The sequence below is a fragment of the Falco punctatus genome (genome assembly GCF_963210335.1).
Source record: "Falco punctatus genome assembly, chromosome: 8".
In the NCBI taxonomy this organism is placed as follows: domain Eukaryota; kingdom Metazoa; phylum Chordata; class Aves; order Falconiformes; family Falconidae; genus Falco; species Falco punctatus.
This window is the reverse complement of record NC_137588.1, coordinates 58,271,728-58,294,020: the sequence shown is the minus strand read 5'-3', so window position 1 is coordinate 58,294,020 and position 22,293 is coordinate 58,271,728. Positions and strand designations below refer to the sequence as shown.

The 22,293-nt window shown below is 43.2% G+C and overlaps 1 long non-coding RNA gene across 8 annotated transcripts in view; it reads left to right on the top strand.

Moving 5' to 3' along the window:
- Positions 1-22,293, top strand: part of LOC308068585 — a 169,190-nt gene that overhangs the window by 18,221 nt on the left and 128,676 nt on the right. For all 8 annotated transcript variants that reach the window (XR_013930012.1, XR_013930013.1, XR_013930014.1 and 5 more), the window contains exon 2: positions 22,037-22,184. This is a non-coding gene — a long non-coding RNA (uncharacterized lncRNA). The remainder of the gene's footprint in view (positions 1-22,036; positions 22,185-22,293) is intronic.

The window sequence follows — 22,293 nt, the reverse complement described above, 5'->3', positions numbered from 1 at the left end:
GTAAAATAGAATCTGGAATTCCAGGGTCTGGTATCCACTTTGTAGAGACACTGCAGGCAAAGTTGCCCATGTAGTGATTTCTATCCAGTACCTTGAAGTGGGATTCTTCTTAGATTCAGGTTAATCGTAACTTGTCAAGTTTAATGTCTGTCCTGCAAATGCTTGTTACATTTGTTGGGGACAAAAACTGGGGGGGAGATTTTCCCAAAGTCACTGGCGAAGTCCTTGTTGTTAAGAAATTTTACTTAGGCGTGAAAATACAGTTCTTATGTCTCCAAATGGAGGGAAAAAAATAAAAATCAATGGTTCCCCTTTTCTGGCATAGCTTTTATTGAACAAGGGACAGGAAGAAGCTGTTAATCTCTTGAGAACATCTACCCCTTCAACTCCTTTGCTTCTTTAAGGAGAGACTGATGTGGAACTTTTTTCCTGTAGGCCACTTGAAAGATTTCATTTGGCAGATAAATGAGATGCTTTAAAATTCTGGTTTGGTGATCAAAAAAAAGCTAAGTTTTGATAAGATGTGTGCCATCTTTTTCCTGTTTGGGTCAGCAGCAAAACTGGTTCCCCAGCACTCAGCTGCTTTCCAAGTCCCAGTGCTGGTTCTGACCAGATAGGCTGGCAGTAGCCGTTTCTGTTTGCTGCGGTTGTGAACTGATGAGTGATCCTCCCGGTGCTAGTTAACAGACAGTTATTAATCATGCTTGCTTTCCATCTCCTCTGATAGAAGGGAAAGGTTGGGAGGTGTCGTACTCTGCCTGTCTTTCCCTTGGAGGAGGGGAGAAGATGGGTTAGGGAAAGGCATCACCTGCCGTGGCATGGGATAGCTACCGATGTGTGTGATGCTATTTGAGGAAACAGATTAGAAGAGGGGAGGGAGAGGGAAAATCCTTCTATTAATGAACTCATTAGTGCTGGGAAAAGTCAAACCAAATTGCTCTTCAGAAAAGCACTGTCTAGCTGGATTTATTATTCTCTGTAATTAGGGCCAAAACAGGATGGAGTGTGGTACAAGCAGGAGCTGAGAGAGGAAAAAGTGGTCTTTTCAAAGCCTAATTACTCAAGTTGAGAAGTGACATTTGCACCAAAGAGGGAGTAAGATTACAGTGCTATTGCCTCACCTAAAGAGCTTTGCTTGCAGGCTGTCTGTAGATCAGAGACACCGGGAGGGAGAAGGTTTAAAGGGATTTGAGCACAGCAGATGAGAGGGAGGATGCCCGGACATGTTTGTACGCTGACAATTAGATTGCACCTGGACCTGCCCTGGTGCAGTGCATATACATCTTCATTGAGTCATATGGACGTAACAGCCATGCTAGCTCTGGGAACCATTTCCAGGCTGGCAAAGGTCAGAGGTGGACATCCTCAGAGAAAAGAGTGAGCCTGGTGTGGAAGGGATCCCAAGCCTCAGCTGCAACTCCTGTTAGATATTACACTGCTTCCCAGGGAGGCCTATCTCTGTTGGACTTCAGTTGAGTGCTTGATGCCCTGTGGTAACTGCTCTGGCATGGAGATGAAACTCCTAGGGCAGGGAACATGCATTTGGGCTTCATTTGCCCGAGCTGAGGAGTCCTGGCTGAGCTGGCAACGAAGTTGTCCTTTGCAGAAATTGATGCAGAAGGGAGAAAAAATGGGTTCCCCAGGGAAAACTGCCCTTTAGTTATGTGCCCAGGAGAGCCTCTGAAGACTGCACTAGCTGCAAAAGCTTTTGTCTCTGTCTCTTCAAAGGCATCTGCCTGGAGTGTTTGCTTTGAAAGAGGCTGTTTGGTGTGTTTCTTTCAAGTGGCAGGAGTTGTGTGTTTGAGCTGCAGGTGGCCAGCTTGGAGGCTGAGCGGAGCCTGTTTGTAGGGGCTGGATAGTTTGAAACTCCATGAGTAGAGAGAAACATCAGAGACGTTTAAGGTTTCTTCGCGCCAGGATGTGGCCCTGGACTTCGAAACCACAGTGCAAATTTAAACTGCTTTCATCAAAGAAGTATCAACCTCTCTGTGGAAGTTTACAGTTGGCTCTAAAAGTGACCTTTTTTAATGTAAGTTATTGATCACAGTATAATCTGCTTAGTTTACTTTAAGTCTTCTTGAGTTTAGCAGTGTCTGTTTACAATGTATTGGAAGCAAATAAGATAATAAAAACTTAAGCTGGTATCATTCCTTTTCTCCTGTGCTTCCCATCAGTAGGCTGTTGTACTCTTTATCTTGCAAATCTAGCTCACGCTGTCCTTCTGTGGACATTTCTAACCATCCCTTACATGTTTACTTCCCCATGGAGCCTCAGCCCAATGGCCGGCTATGGGTATGGCAGTTTGAAAGCTCTGCAAAGCTCTCCCTGGACTGTATGAACATCAGTAGCTGTCCTGAGTCTGGTTTGAACTCCCCTGCAGAGCTCTGGTGCTTTCTGTTCCTTAGCTGATCCTAGAGTAGTTGTTCTGAGCCAGAGAATGGTCCAGCTATAAATGCTGCTCTCCAACAGCATCAGAAATGGATGCTTGTGGGCGAGCTGGCAGATTAGGGTCAGAGTTTCCAGTAGTTTGCAGCTCAACAGCTGCTTAAACCAGACTTCATAGCTTTTGTCTTGATAGGGCTTTTTCCACCTGAACTTGTCCAGCTGCTTCCTGAATCCTGGTAAGCATCTGGCATCCTGAAGGTCCTGTGGCAAGCAGTTTTGTAGTTTAATGAAGCTTCCTCTCTGGTCTGCTTTGAACGTGTGTCTTGCTAGTCCATTTGATGCCACTTTGTACGCTGGGAGAGGTGATGAACCATTTCCTCCTTTACATTGCTCAATATTATAAATGTCATGCTCCTGCTCAGCTATCCCTCTTTCTGCCCTTCTGAGTGCTGGGCTGCTTTGGTATTTGTTGTGCAGGGGCTCAGGGGGGTTAGTAAGATTGCAGGGAGTGGGCTGGAAATGGGGCTTGGCAAGAGCCAGTGTGTACGGTGCTGTGCAGGCTGGATGGGAGCTTTCTTCTCTTATGTTTCCTTCTCTTCTTGGGCCCCTCACCAGGAGGCAGCTGCTGTCTGAGCTGCAGAGAGCTGGTGCGGCAGTAAATGGCCCTGATGGCATAGTCGGAAGGAATAGGGATAACTTCTATCCAGATGTCACATTGATCTGCATGGAGGGGAGGGAAGGGAATGACTGTGTTCAGCAGGATGAACAGAGTTCTCTCCCAACCCATTAAAGGTCGGCATCCCATGAAGTGCCCGAGACATGTATGCACTCGTTCACTCACGCCTGAAAAAGAGCAAAGTCCTCATGCTGCTCCCCTTGGCACTGTGACCTGATTTGATGCAGTCACTGACGCTTGTGGGCCTTTATGGGTAACATAAATATCCATAAGGCTACTCAATTAGCTCTGCGTCTTCCACTTGTACAGCTCCCATTGCTGTCACAGCTGAATGCTTTCCACAGTGTCTCACAGCAGCATCTGCCACAGCCCCTACATTACTCACATCGTTCAGAGGAGCCTTGTAGGTGTCTGGAGCCCATGGCTAAGAAAGTGGCTGGTAATACCAGAGATGTTGCAGAGTTTGGTAGAAGTTTGTCTTTTTCGAAAAGTATTTTTTTCAGGAGTGGGGAATATGCTTGTGGCAGAGAAGACTTACTGTCTTCTACTTCAGGAGCATCAAGCCTCCCAAGGCCCAGCCTGGTAACTGGAGAATGCCCTTGACAGTTCCATGTGACGGACGTGCTCCTCATAGAGGTAAAGCAGCGGTGTGGTAGCAGGTATCAGCTTCAACAGAGATGTTGGTATGCAGCTGGGCTCCCTCAGTGCTACTGAAATACTACAATTTCTCAGCAGATAAATACTAGAATTTGTGCAAAATTCTGCTGGAGTGGCACAGCTTCAAAGCGATTGACAAAAACCCTTCTTTAACCAGGCAATATGTGTTACAGGGAAATAAAGAGTTCATAAACCTTATTGCTCTTTCTAGTGAAGTTGGCTTCCTGCTCCCACATCCACTGGACCTGACAGCGTGATGCAGCACGTACAGCTCAGTGTTTTTTCTGTTGTCTGTGGTGCTTGGAGACACCAGCCTGTCTCCATGGAAGTGAATTTCGAGGAAGTTGCTTTGTCAGTTGAACTTCTAGTGTGATTTGAAACTGCTGTAGATATGGCCTCTCAGCAGGACTGTTGAGTCATTTACAGAAGTTTTTCTTGTATAATTCATTGTGGTCTTCTCCTGAGCTTACGGTTCTAAGGTGTTTCAGAGAGGATTATTGGAATTTCCCATGGTAACCTTGCTGAACCCTCATGTTTGAAGGCATGATTCTTCCACTGTGATTGAGAGTACATTGATAGCATCTAAGTACTCAGGCACCTTTATAGAGGATTTATGACACTGTCTGCTGTGTTTTGTCCTTCGTCATCCTAGATCTATAGTGTTTCATTTCACAAGCAACAGAGTCTTAGCAAGTGAACCAAGACAGCTCTTGTTCAGGTCTGTTAACTTGTTGCGTACCTGTTGGTATCTCTTGGGGGTGCCTAATATCCCTCATAGCAGGGATGTAGGGTGTTGACCTGACAGCTCCTCACTGGCATGTTCTCTATTTGTCCACTACAAAAGAGTCTCCACCAAAGATCTGATGCTGCCTCTGATGCTGCCAGCACTGATGGCTCTTATTGGCTTTATTTCCCTGTCCTAGTTGCACTGTAAAACCCTGGCCTAGCCACAGATGTTCCCTCTCATTCCTTCCTCCTCCTCCCTTTGGAGGAAAGGAGAGGTTGTGTTTGAGCCAGAACCATTTGGTAGGCTAAAAGGGCTCCAGAGAAGATGCTGTTAATGTGCAGGCTGCAGATAAATCAGCAACACACAGTCCCGTACTTTTTTTGCCTTCTTTTTATTGTTTGCTGGATGTGAATCCTGTATTTGAGGCTGTCCTGCACAGAAATGGAGCAGCTACTTCACCATTCACCATCCTTCTAGATGGTGTCAACACTGCATACATTTCCCTGTGGTGCTGCTTCTCTGGATATATCCGTGCTGCAGCATAGACAGCTTTAAATTAACTTGCTTGGATCTTGCTAGCTGTCAGACGTTTTTGCAGCAGTTTGGTGCTAGTCTCCACGCTGCTGCATTGACAGGACTGCTGTGTGCCAGCTTGTGTGTTGTGGTGCCTTTCTGAGTGCCTCTGTCCTTTGGGAGAGGATGGGACTGTAGCACAGGTCCACTGGCTGCCAGAGAACTCCAGCATTGTGGTAGGTAGGACTGTGTAACAAAGCTGTGCAGACGCTACCTGACTTCTTGTGGGTCTACACAGCGTGGGTAATGACAGCAATGAAGACCTCTCAGGCAGCCCAAATAGATATACTAAGGTCCTTAGAGAGTTCCCTTGCACGTGTCTGAAACACTCTTCACTGCCCTCAGATGGGTTTAATCCTCTGGTGTGTAGGACAGAAAAGGTCGTACCTGCAGCCTGGCAGTTGCCAATGATGGAGTATGTCACACTCGATGCTTCTGTGGAATGGTCTCTGTGCTAACCAGGTGCTGCTGGAGTGGAGGAAGCCTCTCATTTTGCACATCCCTGGTACTTACAGACTTGAGAGATGTGAACCCTACCCTAGCGCACCGGTTAACTCTGGTGTTAGTCCAGCACCTTGAGCTTGCAGTTCAGTCCTCTTCTTTCTCAGGATATCTTGCAGCTCAGCAAATGTATTAGCAAGGAAAAGCTTTCTGTCTCTACCTCTCAGATGCTTAATGTTAAGACGACTTGGTGAGATCTAGTTTTTGTGGTGGTGGATACATCTTTCTGTTTGGAGACACGTCTGTGCCGCAGGGAGCTGCCAGGCAGGAGGCTTGGCAGGGTGGATTGCTGCATTGTGGAACTCACCTGGTGCTCTGCAGAGGCACCACTGCAGGGACTGGGTACAGCACTAGCTCAGACGTCCCCCTGTGTGGTCCCGGGAGAATCCTGCAGATGCCTCTAGCCTCTCCCTGTCCCTCCTCTTCATCCCTGCTTTAACGTAAAATTTCTTCTAATCAATTTGCTCTCTGAAGTCATGTCTCTCTGCAGCACTGAGCTGCTTCCAGAGATGCTCTGAGTACAGTGAGGGGGAAGGGAGACAAGTTTCTTATTGATAGTAGCTATCTTTAACTCTACAAATATCCCAGCCTCTGGGGATGTGCTTGAGCTGATGGAAGGATGGTTTATGTTGGTCCAGTTCTGTGCAATGCTTGCAAATTAATGGAGAGTAATGCAGAAAATGTCTGTCTTCTCCAGGAAAGCAGAGCATGACTCGGTGCTTTCTTATATTTCCTTTAGAGAAGATGCGGTTAAGAGCTGATTGATACCAAAAGAAAGGAAGAGGAAGAAAGAAGGACCAGTGCAATACAAACAAGGCTAAAGTCATGAGATGGTTGCAAACTAGTGGGGGAGAGTACAGAAGAAACTGAGTGCTGAACTTCTGTAGAGCTGAGCGTATCAAGCACCTGTAACTTCTGCTATTTCATCTACTGGGCCAAGCATCTAGAGAGGACATGTTACAGCAGTCAAGGAGCTTGTTCACCCTCTGGAAAGCACAGATTTTGCAGCTCAGGACAGCAAGCGAGAAATGAGAGAGGGTTGACCAACACCTGGAGCCTTGCAGTAGTACAGGCAAGGCTGCCATGCAGCCACTATGCAAAGGGATCATATGGGATAGAGAGGAATGGCAGAAAACATAGCAGTGGTGTGGTTCTGTACAGGGGGAGAAGGTGGTTGAGTCCTGAACATCTTTATTTTCTGTAGGATTGGATATATCTCGTCTGCTTTGGCTGCAAGTGACAGGACACTGAGTTACAAACTTCTGCCAGGTGCTGTGTGACGGTTGTTATTTTCTAATCAAGTTCCTACTGCAGCCCATCAGAGACTAATAAACACAGTTTTTTCTTCAGTCTCCATTCACATATGATCCATTACCTTGGACTTCTGGGAATTCAACAGCTAGATTGTGCTTTCTGTGGGAGGGGTATGCTTGGGTATACAATAAAAGTAGGAATAAAACGGTTGTGTAGAGTTAAATCATGACAGCATAAAGAATGAACTTAGTTCTTTAAATCTGTAGAGGCAAGCACTTTTTTTGCTTTCTTCAACTTTAGTAAATGTCCAAAATTGTTACAATATGCCCTTAAATTTGACACAGATCCACAAATTGTTTGCAAACTGTTCCCTTTAACCAGGTCTTGTGCTACCCATTACTCTTGCTGTTTGAAGGGCCATTTATAGTCCGTGGTATCATTAGTGAATCTGGACTGGAAGAAATCCAGACTAAATTATGTCTGGACTATTATGAAGGTGGTGAAAGAAATTGGCTATTTCAGATGGTTTCATGCTAGCAGTATTTATGAAACTATCTTTCTGTTTGTGCATTTGTCAGCTCTTTACTGTCTGTCTGTGACTGGCTCTGTGGAAGAAAAAAAGGCATTTCCATGTATGTTTGTGGGTGTTGTATAATAGCACAATATATTTAGATGAGTCTCTGCTCTTATTCTTGTGTATGAATGTTCCTTTTCTTTTTTCTCTTGAACTTCTGATCCCGAGGGTTACTTGCAATGCGTAGGCTAAAATCTTCCCTACTCCATTGCAGTAGAAACACTCATTAATAGACTCATTAATAATCTCCAGCTGGATACTACCCAGGGAGACCTATGTGCTCTGAGTTAACATGTCTGTGGCTACCTCTGCCAAGTGGACATCTATTATTTTCTCACCTCAGCCACAGAAATGGCTCCCCTGACAGAGGCACTTTGCTATGCCACAATACCCAGAGATTGCTGAATATTCATTGTATCTGACTGCCGAAAGTGCTTCGCCAGCTTATGGTATTAGAGCCAAGATGTTTTACTACCTCTTGCCTTTTGCTTTCCTCAAAGTGCTGTGGCTTGTGTCGTCAGCTCGGTTAACTTTCTCATCTGAGTTCCTTCACTTGTGCTTTGCTTTGAGAAAGGTATCAGAGGGAAAAACTCTGATTTAGCCCTAGTGCTTTGATTCCATGAAAGTGAAATTTACAGCCCTCTTAGTTTGCTGGAAGATTGATTAAAGAAGACAAGTTTTGAACTTTGTTTCAAACCAGAGATGGTTGTAATAGCTGTAATCTTCTGCTTTATATTTCCCCAGGTGAAGGGGGGAGGAAGTCTCTGTCATGGTGAAAATGAGGGATGTAGGTGGCCTGCGTTCAAACAGCAGCAGTCACAGGTCCTCTTTGAACCTCTCAAGATCACACGTGGCCATTTTGTGTTGCTTTAACTTAAAACTAGCCCACACGGCTTTGTGGACTTCTGGTCTGATTAAGGGTGAATGGCAGAAATGACCCTACAACTCCGTTGCAGGATCACAGTCTACAAACTCCATCTTCCAGCAAGGAGTACATCAGTTTCCTGGTATTTCCCACCCCATCATATTTGCTGCTGATTTAAGAATATAAAAATGGCTATACAGAGACAGTCTGCAGGTCCATCCATGCAGAGTATTGTCTGTGGTTAGCAGCAAACAATTAAAACAGGCAAACAACAACAAAAGTCTGTGGAACTGGCTGTATACATAGTGAGCTTTCTTCTGTTCTGTAGAAGCAAATGCCAAATCCTTGTGGCCAAACAGCTGTGTACTCTTACAGGCTTATGCAAATTTACAAAATTCCACTTTTGACAAAATCCTCTTTTATTCACTGTCATTGTAAGAAAAGGAAAAAAAAACAACCCAAACCCTTGAAATGCATCTTTGTTCATTATGTAATTACTTGAGCATTTCTATTCATGTAGAAGATTACTTTAAAATGCAGTTTTTCCTTACAGCCGCCCTGCCTATGGTTGGAGAGGCTTGAGTTCGATCCTTTCCTCTGGCTGAATGGGTTCAAACCTGCTTGAATTGTTTTACAGAAGACTTCCTCGCTAGTGAGGATGTAAGCAGGGTTTTCGTCTGTGTGAACGAAGGTGAAAACTCCTGCCTCAGTAGCTGTACTTCATGTACAACACTTAAATATTCAGCAAGGGAGAAAGCATGTCTTTTCCCTGCGTTGGGCAGTCTGGCATATTATGGGCAGCCCAGATGCCACATCTGGTGAGCAAGAGCCCTGGGGCATTTGTGGCTTGCTTGGTGGTTTTGTGTGTTCTTGAGAACTGTGACTTCAAATACCATCAAGTAGAAGAGGGAACTGAATCCCAGTCCTTTGCCTGCAGTCTGGAACATGAAAGAAAACAATATTGTTAGCTTATTGTCTGATGTATGCAGCCTTTAATGCCTGCTTCAAGCATATGGCTCGAGTCACTGATAACCTGATAGGCTGTGTCCACTGTTGTGTTAGTTCTTGTCTTTTATGAATTCTTTTGAAATTCAAGGGTGTGCCAAATGAATTTAGCACTTGCTGAGATGCCGAGAATTATTTAACTCTATGCAATTGTTAAGGCTCCATTGCATTGATCAAGGCATTTTTCACAGATTGCATAATGAGATTTGACTTTCTGCTTTTCCTTGTTCTGCAATTGATGTTTTCCCTCCTCAAAAGGAATTTAGATTAACAATAAATATGGGGATGGAATGACAAATATATCTTATTTCTTGCATACTTTGCAGAGATCCCTTCATGCAAGATTTTATGTGCAAGCAATACAGGGAGAAAGACGTACACAGAAAATTGTATCGGTGGTGGTAGTTATGTGGAGCTACTCTGTTTCATACTAGTTTAGACTGGGGCTCTCTTGTCAAGCTCTCTTGGCCTTACTGTTGTAAGAAGTTAATTCAGAACAATTCTGCTATATTTCACTCTCCGTAGATCCTAGAGTCAAACCTCTTCCACTGATGAAACCAACCATGTTTCCTATTTCTCAACTTGGTAGATACGCCTTCGTAGTTAGAAATGAAGTTATCTAGGATTTCAAAATACATTTTCCCTACACTTAAAAACTGCCTCACAGGTTGTTTATGGAAAATCTGTTCCAGCTATAGAAGCAGAATGGAATAAGCAATCTGTGTGTCTGGCTACAGGCCTCATAAAAATCCAGTTAAAGAACTGCATTCTCGAGTTACTTATTCAATGTTTGCCTTCGCTATATTTAGCCACACTTTGCAAAATAATAGGTTCATGTACTCTCTCTGCCAACAGTATTAATATTTCAACATTACACAGCTAAACCAGACTTCTTTATTTGTTTCAGTATTAATTCTTTCTATGCAGGTATTAGCTTTGTGGTGCTCTGTGGAGTGCCTGTAGTCTGGCTCGCTTCAGGTTTCCTCTTGGACTGAGCTGGTCACTGGAAGGGATTGATGGTTTTGGTTTTCAATCATAGGCACATCACAAATACACCTTGGGTTACAAGCGATCTACAAGCTTGTCAAGTGACAACATAGTAATTCTCCTAAACTCAGATGGAGGAGGTATAAGTGGAATAGGTAATGTCCGAGTCTGCATGTAAACTTGCACGGTATTTATGCACCCGTGATGATGGAAAAATAGACTAGATTTCTGTCCTTGCCTGTAGTTCAACTGGGTATTTTGCTGTGCAATCCTTTGACATATGGGTGTGTTGAGTAGTTCTTTTAATGACTTTTGGTAGCATGAAACCTTCCTAGGAGATCCCAAAGCTCTTAAAACGGTTAAATGCACATGCTAAATCCCACAGGCATGTATAAAACACAGCCGTGAAAGGGCTATCCCAGGGCATGATCTGCAACATAACGGCACTTTCCTTGACCCATGTGAAACATCAGTTACATCACCCTGCTTGCTTTATCCTTATTTACTGTGTGGCCAACCACTGAGCTTCTGCCCCCAAATCTTTTCAACTCAGTGGTGTCCCCTTTCTCTCCCAATTAAATCAGCTTGATCTGATGTTTTTGAGCCTTTTCTATGTCAGGTTTCTGTGGGTCATTCGGATGTGTCGAGTCCAGTCCCTACGTGACACTGAAGGCTCCAAGCGGTGCATCAGCCCTGAATAGCAGCAGAGGTCAGGAAATTACGGAGTCCTGCCTTGTTCAAACGTGGGAGCAAGATTAAGTTAGACATAGTGTTTTCAAACAAAACTCTTCCTTGCAGTCATTAGTGGTGGCATGGAACTTAAAGCCTACAGAGCAGCCAGAGCCATTTGCAGATCTGGTAGGTAGTTGATTTTACTTGCACATCAGGAGGTGGATGCTGGAGATCTGCATTTATTGCCTCCTTCCACAATGGATTTGGGTTATTTATCATGTTGATTTTTTTTTTTTTTTTGGTGAAAAAATTCTGTTTCCTTTGATGCAAGAAAGTTCTCTGTGTATTAAAAGTCATTTCTGTTTCCCTGAGCATCCTGCCTATGTCCATCCAGTGCACACCAGTAGAGACCAGGACATAGGTTTGACTTAATGAGAACAGAAGCAGCTGCACCCCACGCTTAGACAGGCCCGGCTATCAGCATCGCTACCTATATGCATATATAGGTATATATATATATAGGTATCACTACCTATATATATATGTATATACCTATACTTTCATGCATACCTCGTGCATGAAGCAAGATGCAGGGAAACAGAGCAACACTGTGTGAAGGTAGAAACACGTTCTTAATTACTGGACCAGACTGAACGTGGAAATGGGCATGATTGATAAAAGTGGGTAAGCCACCCAGTCAAAAAGAAAGACTGTGTTTGGGCTGCCTGGGGCCAGGCGTCGGGAGGTTTAGTCGTGTTTCAGGTTTCCATTTTAGTCACTTTACAGCACTGAAAATTTACTGCCATTATGTGACTCCTAAAATCCAAAATAATTTAGGATTACCTTTGGGATCAAGATGTTCTTAGATTTTCGGGTTTTTTCCATGGGTCAGAAATATTTAACTTCTGAAGGAGCAATGCCAAGCTTGTACCTTTTATAACTTGGTATATTTTTAGCTAAATCACAACAGCTAAGCTATCTTTTTTTTTTTTTCTTTTCCCTCCTCATGCCAAATACAGGATTTTTCCTTCAAAAAGCATTTTCAAATAAAAGCTATTTCCCTTTACCAGTAAGGAATTAAGCCCCTGTAGGGATCCTTTGATTTCTTCGGTGTACTAAAGGTAGGGCACAGGGGATTTTTAATTTCATGGTTTGTTTGGTATTTTAGAAGCAGTGAACACTAGTGGTTAGATCAGCTGATAGTAAATCAGAAAGCAGGATATGTTGTGTAGCTTTTGTCCAGTCCTTTAAGTATTCTTTTGTATTATTAACCCCTTCTGACAGGATGTTATTTATACCCTACTTGAAAGTGGGGATAAATCCTCACAAATGGCAAATTCACAAAAACTCAGCAGAAGATTAAAAGATTATATGTAATGTAAAGTACAAAAATGAGAGGGGATGGACAAGATTTCCTCATGGACTGGTGCTACTAAACTGTTGCTCTAGCTCCATCTTGTTCAAATCCACTCCACGGGTGGATTGTTGTCTCTGAGGTTAACTGGGGACACTTGGACCATGCAAGTACCTCGTCTTATGAGGAAAAATGTCTTCTGCAAAGTGGGACAATGTGGATAAAGGGCTGTTCTGGGACTATGTGTTGTACTGGCATTTCCCGTGTTGCATTTGCTTGCAGACAGCTAGAAGTCAATTCCAGGCTGGCAGTTTTCTTCGGTCCTAAATAAATCACCCGAAAAGCCCACATGTTTGTGGTGGTTGGTTGTTTTTGGTTATTTTCCCCTTCCCCCAAACCCCCCTCTGTGTGTGTAGTAGAATTGGAAAGAATTGTTGAATAACCACCAGTCATTAAAATCCCTTTCTTTCTGTACTTCTATAGCCCCCATCCTAGAGGCTCTTGCTACCCACAACTGAAGTCACGGAGACTGTGGCTTCATGTCAGATGAAATTATCCATGATGCCACGGGCTGCTTTTAGAAACAATCCACTCTTCTTTGGGATGATCAAACTCCGTCCTGACAGTGGTCTAGAGAAGGGGATTTTTAGATGCCATAAACAGTATAAATAACACTAGTCAAAATAGGAGCAACAATTCTATGAAGAAATTAAAATTTATTCTGAATTTTCAGAATTAGATTCTAGTGAAAATTTCTGCAAATTTTTTAGCAAAAGCAAATGCTACTTTAATGGTTTTTATTTTCAGAAATAAGGTATGTCAGACATGGTATAATAATATTAATTCAAGACCAGGACTCTGACAATGATTTTGGGAGAAGGCTCTAGAAATCTTAATGAAAATTTAAACCAGAAAAATATAAAATGGTGGCAGTTTTCCAGAAGAAAATCGCCACCTTTTAACAGAAAATACTTTACCCATGCTGCTGCATACACTTATGTTCAAAATTCAACAATTATTTAGGCTTTTATTACACTCCATATTTTAATGACCAATTGACATTTAACTACCTTGTGATTACTAACGTATTTAATTAAGCTCTCTGTGTTCCTTCCTTAGTTGAACAAAGGATTCCCAGATACCATAACAAGACCATTTCATTTCCTTGTAGCAGGACTGAGTCTGTTGCTGTTGTATATTGAAAATCGACTTTATTCAGTGTTCCTATGTGAAATGAAATACAGAATAAATATTTACTAGGTATTAAAAATGTAATCTGGAAACTTTTGCTGCTTCCATCAGCACTCAGGGGGTCTGATTTCTCTCACTGACTTCATGCCACTGATTTCAAAGGAGTTGCTCCTTGCTCCTGTCTACGTGTGAGGAAAATGAAGTTGTTCTTGCTTGTGCTGGGGAAGACTTCTTTTTAGATCTGGCCAGTAATGCTCCTGGCTTGTTCTCGGTCTGAACAACGTCATTGAGGTAATGAAAGACCCGCTTCGAGCTTATGGGTGCTGTGTCCGGCACCGGGTGTCCCCGGTGCTTTGGGTGCACCTTGCTCTGGAGCTCTTTGGGGTGGCTGGCTGGGGATGGGCGATTGCCCAGTGCCCTGCCAGCTAGGGGACAGCCTTGCTTGTCACTGCACCGGACTTCGCCTGGCTCTGGCACAGCAGTAGTGATACCAGAATTGGTCCCAGGCTTCACACCCGCCTATTTCAGAAGGAGGACCTTTAAATTTCAGGAGGACCTTTAAGCCTGCAGATTCCCATGCACATGGAGGCTCAAACCTGGGCTCCTGAACTGCAGTCTGACCTCCAGGACATCCCTCCAGCACTGAGATTGACACGTGGCTAATAGAGGATTATGACTTCAAAATGAGACTAAGCAGTGGGAGCAGATGAGTGTTTAAATAACAAAGAGTCTCTTCTTATGCAAATTTCCCAAGCAATAAAGAACAAAGAGAGGATCTCATCCCTCTCCTACCCTCTGAGAGGCTGGGAAGTGTAAACAAATTGCTCCTACACAGAAGGGGAGGGCTTTGCTTTTGCTGCATGCTCTGCAAGAAAAGCAGAAGAGAGATGGTGAACATGAGCCTTCCCTGGGGTCTGGCTTGGAGGGAGGAGAAGCAAAGTAGGAGACAAGGCTGGGATGAACAGTCTAATTCCAGCCTTCTCCCTCTCCTCCCTTCTTTGGTCGAAGCAGCACTAGATTTATTTGTTCACTTGCTGCCCTGGATAAAGCTTCCTTGCCTCCAAAATCAGAGGGCTGTGTAACTGTAGCAAGAAGCTTCCAGAATCCATAGCAATAATGAAAGAATAGGAAATATAAAAATTGGATTAAAAGGCATCTTCAGCTGTGGGAGAGCTTTCCCTCTCCATTAAACTGAAATAGCCACAGTGCAAAAGGAGGGTCAAGGTACATGAGTGTCAGAACAGAACACAAAGCTCTGACAGCTTTCATGTCTTTGACAAAGACTTTAGTGAACAGTGTGACTGGCTTGTGCCCATGCCTGGGGCACGGGGTTAATGATGCCTGATGTACCATCCAGATCACCTTGAGTGGGGCGGGTCTGTGGTGGAAAGCTCTCTTCAGACGAATTGGTTTATAAACCTGGAGCCCTCTCATTCTCTGAGGGGCACTGGGCCCCTCGTTTCTTCCAGGACTGGTAGGAAATCGGCCTCTGAGGTAGCTAAAGCTTGGGCTGTTGCTGAAGATTTGAGCCAGGATTCACATGTGTGAAAAGTGAAAAATCTCTGTCGCAGCTGGGGATGTGCTGCTGGCCCCCCTCTCCCTTTCAGCATCCCTCCCTTCACCTCTGGCAGGAGGAGTTTTCTTCTAGGCTCTGCTCTGTCTATAGCCACTGGGTTTGGGGAAGGCTAAAGGGTCAGAATAAAACCACAAGGCAACAGCAACACTTTCTCTGGGCATGACTAGTTTGACACTTATTCCTCAGGAAAGCTTTTATTCTAGCAAAGGACAGTGCTGTAAGTCAGTGCCCTCCCCACACTGCTGCTCTTCATTGGAAAACTTTCTGTACCTCCACCTGATAGAAAATCTCATCTGGCTGGACAACAGCTGATTAGCTTATCAGCTGCAAAACCAGCATCAACAATTCTGTTGATGGAGAAGGTGATAATCTACAAAGGGTTTTTCTCTGCATAGGGAATTTGGACTGAGATTTGATTTTTGGAAAGGAGCAGGAAGAAGTTACTTTCATAGTTGTAGAGCAGTGTCCTGTGAACAGGCTGTTGGAATTCATGTGACCCTTCAAGTGCTTCAAAGTTGCAAATTTTCTGCATGGTGGTAGTGGGGAACTGTCCCTGCCTAAAGGTGCATGCCTGAACCGCAATACAGGGTTTTTTTGGAGCACGCATTCTTATTTACTCTGTTTATAAAACCTCCAGCACAACGGGATTCTCTGCCTAGCCACCACGAAGATGTTACCTTTGTAAATATTCTTGCTGTTCTGCATGCATGCATTTGAAATGTTGCTGGGGTGGAGTGGCAAAATCAATCAGAGTTTCAGCAAAATCCATAGGCGGAGAGCTTCTGTGCTGCCAGTTCCCATGGGCATCCCAATCCCCCAGGCAGCTTTGATAATCTCAGCTTGTAATTATTATCAGTAAACATTTTACTGTTGGGAGCAGGTGAGTGTGGCTAGAAGGAACTGGCATATATCCAAGGAATTCTTATGCCACCTTATTATCATAGCAAGTGTAGTAGGGAGCAGGCAGTGTGTTTTCTTATTGCATTTCACAGCCTTGGTGACTGAGACATAGAAAAGCCCATAGTCAAACCAGAAATCTCTGTCCATTTGGAAATTTGAATAGAAATGTCCCATATTCCAGGCCAGCACCCTAATGTACATCTTTCCTCTGTGTTGTCATGTATCAAGGAACAGAGGAATGATTTACGTAAGTTTTATTCACAGGGAGTGTTGACGTTTCATTATTTTTCACCCCAAATTCCTACAAAATACTTTCTGAAATTTTTCCGTGTGGAAAATCAGGCATTTTTGAGTTTCATTATTTTATTATTTTCTTTACAATCAAGTTTTCTTACCCTTTCTATGTTAACCCATGGTATTTCCAAATGTGAATTTGCTCTGTTGTAATCTTGATTTACAGTAAAACAATATTTTAATTCAATCTCATAATTTGCCCCAAAGAATAATCTTCAACAGAAGTTTTATTTGTAATTGATTTTGTGATGTTTTCATGTAAAAATAGAAAAGTGGAAGTGTTGCAAATAAGTGAAATGTCAGCGTTCCAAAATAACAGAAAAAATCCCAAAGCAAAAATTCAAAAAAATCCATTTTTTTCATTGTTTCAATAATATTGTGTCAGTTTAATAGAAAGCAGTTTCGTGTGAATAGCTTTCCCAAATCTTATGTTAGACAACATTAACTGCAACCTTTTCATCTAAGACCAGTAAAAAATAAACTCCCACAGAGTAGATACAAAAAAAGTAGCAGTAATATTTTTATAGCAATAACCAGAAATTCACATACAAAGCTGTTGGTATGTAAAAGTTTTGAAATAGAGCAAAGATGAATATAAACAGGAAGACTGGTACTAGTACTTTTCTTTACCTTGTTCTGCCATCCCCTCACCTTGTAAATCACTTCATGAAACCTCATTCCTTCTGTTTTTGCAGCAATGAACCTGGTAGGAAAACTGAATAAAAATCAATTTAATACTACATCGCTAATTGTGTCCCACCTTGATTCCTCCACTGTTTTCAGCATCACAGTATCCGAGTGCCTTCCAGGAGTGCAGTGAACAGTGTGACTCACATCTGGCGCGTGTTTGTTCTCTCGCTCCCTCCTCGGGGAAAATTATTTTCAGTTGAGTGATTTGTTAGGAATTCTTTTTAAATATGTGCACACAGGATGCTAAATACTTGCTAGAAAAAGGCCAGGCCAAATAAATTTCTCCTGGAATGGAGGAAAACGAAGTTTATAGGGATTATTATGTCTCTTGAGAGTTAATACCATAGTAATTAGTTATTACCTGCACACAGGAGACGTAGCGCTGCTGACCACAGCTGCAGCGATCGCTTCAGCGTGGGTGGGTCTCATTGAACTTGGGGATAAGGACCAAGACCCAGAGAGTGACCTGTGCTGGCAGAGAGATAAGCACTTGTATGTACTTGTGATGGCCCAGCACTACCGGCAGGAGCTGCTGCAGAGGGTTGGGATGCTTCAGGCATGATGGCAACTAAGATCAATCCACAGGGTCCCCTGCTGTCTCTTTGGAGCCCTTGAAGCCTCCTGGCGTCTCCTGTCCTCTGCCTGGCTGCATCGTTACTTCCCAGTGGCATCAGGGCATTACAGGAAACGGCAGGCAATGTTTGTGTTAGAAGCTGTTGAGCATGCTTTGGTCATTGCCCTTGTTTCAGGTCTTCCATGAGCCATTTCCCCACTGGCATGTGCCTTGCTAGCAGATACGGGTGGCCTTTTTAGAGTAATCCAAATGCTGGAGTTAACAAGGTACAGACATTAGGATCTATTAATCTGGTTTAAACTCCACTTACCTCTATTAGCCTAGTAGTCCCTAGAACGGGGTTGAATGGCCCTGTTTACTAAGGCTGTGTTTAGCTAGTAGAAAACACTGGGCTTGAGAATTTAAGGGGAATTTAGGATGGCTTTGTATGCTCTTCAGATGAGTCATGTTGTTAAAACAAAAACTCCCCAAAACCTGCTCCCCTCGCCCCCAATCCTTTAATTGGAAATACAGATGATTTACAATTATTTACAATTATCCTGTATTTCCTAAATATTCCTTTAAGATGTTGAACTGCTGCCTGATTCCACTGTCACTGAATTGGATTCCTACCTATGCAAAGAATTTTGCTCCTTTCAAAAGGAAAGCACATTCCACCCAGAGATTTTGATGGTATATTTAAAAAAAAACAACGGGGGGGGGGGGGGGGGGGGAAGAAAATATTTTTTTTATTATTTATTTAAAGAAATACACAATATGTTTAAATGAAAATGGTTGCCCCTTACTCGGCATGAGTGGAGGAGCTCTGAAGCAGTGCCCTGGCTGGGAAGCAAATGTCACTCATAGAGTCTCACAAAGGAGTTAGTTTCCAGGTAGTTTTGTTCTCAGACTGTTCTCAGGTTATCCAGCATGCGATGTAGAAATAGAACTTGTTCCTCCTGAAGCGCTGTGTGTTGAGGGCATTGCACAGTAATGAACCCTGTGCATTTATGGCCCTGTGCAGGATGTTTTGGCATTACCATTTGTAGCGCTTTGTCCCCAGCAGCTGTTGGCAGCTGTCTCACCTTCGGGCAGCTGGAAGGGGTCCTCCGCTCTCCTGCAGGACTCCTGGTTGTGATCAGCCATCATAGCTCTGCCTTGCTGATCCTGCACCTACCCAGAGGCACAGCTTGCCTGGGAAGAGTTTTCCTGTCTCCTTTCCATGTTTTCTAGAGAGGAAGCAAGGGAGTATGAGGGGGCACGCAAATGCAAGATCTGACGATGAGCATTTCGCTGCTCTGTGCCTCAGCATCTATAGCTGTAAAATGGGAGTAATATCTCCTTCACTGAGCTTCAGTGGGGTTCAATATGTGACTGTTCACAGGAGCAGATGCTACTGTAGAAATGGAATTTTTTTTGAGTGTTCAGTTACTTAATGGAATTATTTTGAGCATTCAGTTAATTAGTTGCTTTGAGTATTATCACTGCTTTGAATGGAATTTTGCTCCACACCTGTTTTTTTGTCCCTCATCCCTCTGGCAGCTTGGTTTCCCCATTGGCAAAAAAAAGTAAGCTGCTTGCTTACACTAGTATTTTGAGGGTAGAAATTGAAGGAATCATTTCTCACAAAATAAATACTTTGATTTGTAATAAGAATTATGGGTAGGGTTAAACATTTATATGTAGTAGGGGTTTTTAAGGCTTGGGTAGTGTGTGTGGTCACTCGTGTTTATTTAGGCTACAAAACACATTGGGGTGATAATTTTTACTGACTTCTAAGTAAAGTCTTTTGACCCACTTAGCAGTGCAAGTTCTTCTCTGGGAAGCTTGCATCTGAGCAGCGTGTACTTCTGTAACAGGACAAATAATTGCATTCAGCAAGACTGGGTGTAAAAATATAATCAAAATGAAGAAGGTGCACTCTTTCTTATGTAGTCCTCTTGCCTTTCTTTATTCACCATCTGCTAGCTGCTGCTGTACCAAGCACCCATCTGTCTCTGTACCATTCTGCCTCTGGTCCAGAGAGCTGCTCTTGGTTCTCAGGAGGGCTCTAGGCTCTGAAGCACTACTTGAAACTGCTGTGGTGGTGGAGTTGTTCATGGCATTGCTTAAAATGAAGTCCCTGGTGTCTCTCTGTAGAGGAATTAAAGGTCACAGGGACCTCTTGGAAAGAGACAAGTAGCATGAAGAGATGGCACCGCTGTCCTTGCTGGGTTCTGTGAAACACTGGACATTTAACTTTAAAGCGATCTTGACTTCTGGGGTCTTTGCCCTAAAATACACTCTGTTCTTACCAGACACAAAGTGGACCAGTCACAGGAACACGCAGGATTCTGGCTGAGGCTGTTTCTTTTAAGGCTGAGTGGTTTCCAGGGGCAGGGGGAAGCACTGCTCCCTTTCTTCTGCTCTGGGACTTGCATGTGTTCACATGGACACTTCTATCCCTCATTGAGCTTTCCCAGCAACTGGAAATAGGCTAAAGGGGAAACTAAAATCAGGAGCTTAACCTCAAATGCCCTGCCAATGTGATACTTTTTGATAAAATCTTTTATAGATGTTATGAACAATAATTATGTTTCTTCAGGCTGTTGACTTTCCCATAAAAAAACAACGGAGAGCAGTGTCCTTTGCTCGGAAATCTCAGAGGAAGTTTAAACGTTCTGGGAGAAGCTTGTTCTCATCTAAGTATGACGGTTTTCTGACTAATTCAAATTTAATCTTATTCAGCTTCGTTGCTGTCAGGGTTCCTTCTCAAAATAGAACCTTTCCATAGGTGAAAATCGCTAAATGCTGAGCTAGCAAGAGGCAGGCTTATGCCAGTTTTTTTAAATTATCACTCTATTTAAATTTCCACTTTAAAAATGAGTACAGGTTAATTTCAAGATTATGTTTCTGTATGAATTGGCTTTTAGGGAAGGAGTTTCTTTCCTGCTTATGCTCTTGCCCCTCCTGCATCACCCTGTGGAAGCACCCTTTGGAATTCAGTGGGGCAGGATAACATGCAGCCAGTAACTGCTTCCAGGTTCATGGGAATCTTCAGTGCTGTGGTTGTGGTAGCCTCTCTGCAAGGCATCTAAAAGTAAATTATGTAACGTGATTCATTTTCTTCTCTTCAATATTTTTTTAAAAGATGATTTCACTATTTTCTGGTATCTTCTTCATAGAGATCTCTTCCTTTATTTTGTCCTCTGTGAAGTTTATGGTTTGCTGTACTAGAAAATGTGATGTTTTGCAGAGAGGCTTGTTTTGTTAGACTCTATATGTTTCTCTGCTTCTATTGACACTGAGGATGTCAAAAAAAAATATAAAAAGTCAGGGTGTTAGGAAAAGAGAGGTTATTTTCCTTGTACAGCAAAGGTGTTATCTTGAGTGAATTCTGGGGTCCCCTGGTCCAGGTCTTCTTGAGCCTGGGGCACGGTGGCTTTCCCAGCCCTGTCATTCTCCTTAGTTTGCTACCACATCTCAGCTGTTGCTCAGCTTGTCTTGCTGGTGACATTATATCCAGTTGCTGGTGAGCTGAGTGTGAAGTCAAGGGAAGCGAATAAAACTTGAATGAGTTGTATGATCTGGTTAAGTTGTCCCCAGGTAGCAAAGCTCTTATTTTCCTGCCTAGAAAAAGGGAGGAGGATGGAAGACAGAAGAAGCAATGATAGCTGCAAAGCTGAGTGGTTTTCCAAAGGATTCTGTGAGAGATCAGCTGCTTTGAGTAAAGAAAGCAGAAGCTGAGAATAATTTTGCTGTAAAACTGAGTTCTGAGCACTACCATGAAAAACTGTGATGCACTCTGATAAAAATCGTCACGTTTATTTCTCGGCATGCTTGGCTAGTAATGCACTGTTGTCTGTCCAGTCTCTATTGGCTTTGGGTTTTTTGCATCATCCTTCCCTTGTTAGTAAATGACCTACAACATCCATAACGTTTTTCTGAAACAAATTGGGGATGAGCCTAGCTCAGGGAGCATCCGGATCAGCAGTGATGTGCGCTGTGCAGTAGGAAGATGCTAGAAGCTGTCTTTCTGGTGCATTGGTTAACCAGGGAAGTGATTGAGTCACCAGCCCTGGAATTGTTTAAGAGACACATAGATGTGATACTTAGGGGCATGGTTAAGTGGTGGACTTGGCTGTGTTAGGTTTACGGTTGGACTCAACTATCTTAAAGGTCTTTTCCAACCTAAATGATTGTATGATTGGTGTCCTGGGCTCGGCTTACAACTCTGAGCTTGATATGTGGGTCCAGACCCCCCTTTTAAAAAAAAAAAAATAATTCTTGTGTGTTCAGTAAGGGCTGAGCCTGCACTGTATTTTCTCTTCAGTGGGAGTATTAATAAATTCTCTCTTCTCCCTGGCTTCCAGTCCTGGTGGGACAAGTCAGATTTGGGTATCTCTGAAATTCTTCTCCCCTCTTCAAATGTGGTTTAAAATTTCCAAAATAATTTAAGAGGGATTGCTAATATATATGTGCTCAGCCACTCGCTTCACTAGGAAGTTAGGCTAAAAATACATCAAGATGCCTCTTTACTTGTTCAGCTGAGACCTTGGCTTGTACCTGTGAATCTGATGTGTGGGTTTTTTTTAAAAAAAATGTCCTGATTTTTCTTTCTAGGCCCTCCATGCTTTACTCTTATCGATACTGTTGGTCTGGGTTTGTTGTGTGGTCCTCTGCACTCTACCAAGATGCAAAGTTTGACTTCTCTGTTGCTTCTGATCACAGTCTTCTCCAGTGCATGAGATGCTCCTTCTGGTCCTGTCTGGTAAGTCTCCTTCATTTCGGATTCAGATCTTTCTTAAAATGTTATAGTATTTGTAAGAGTAGGTAGATCCAAGGGAAATCCACTGTAGAAATGGTAAAACAAAATGTTT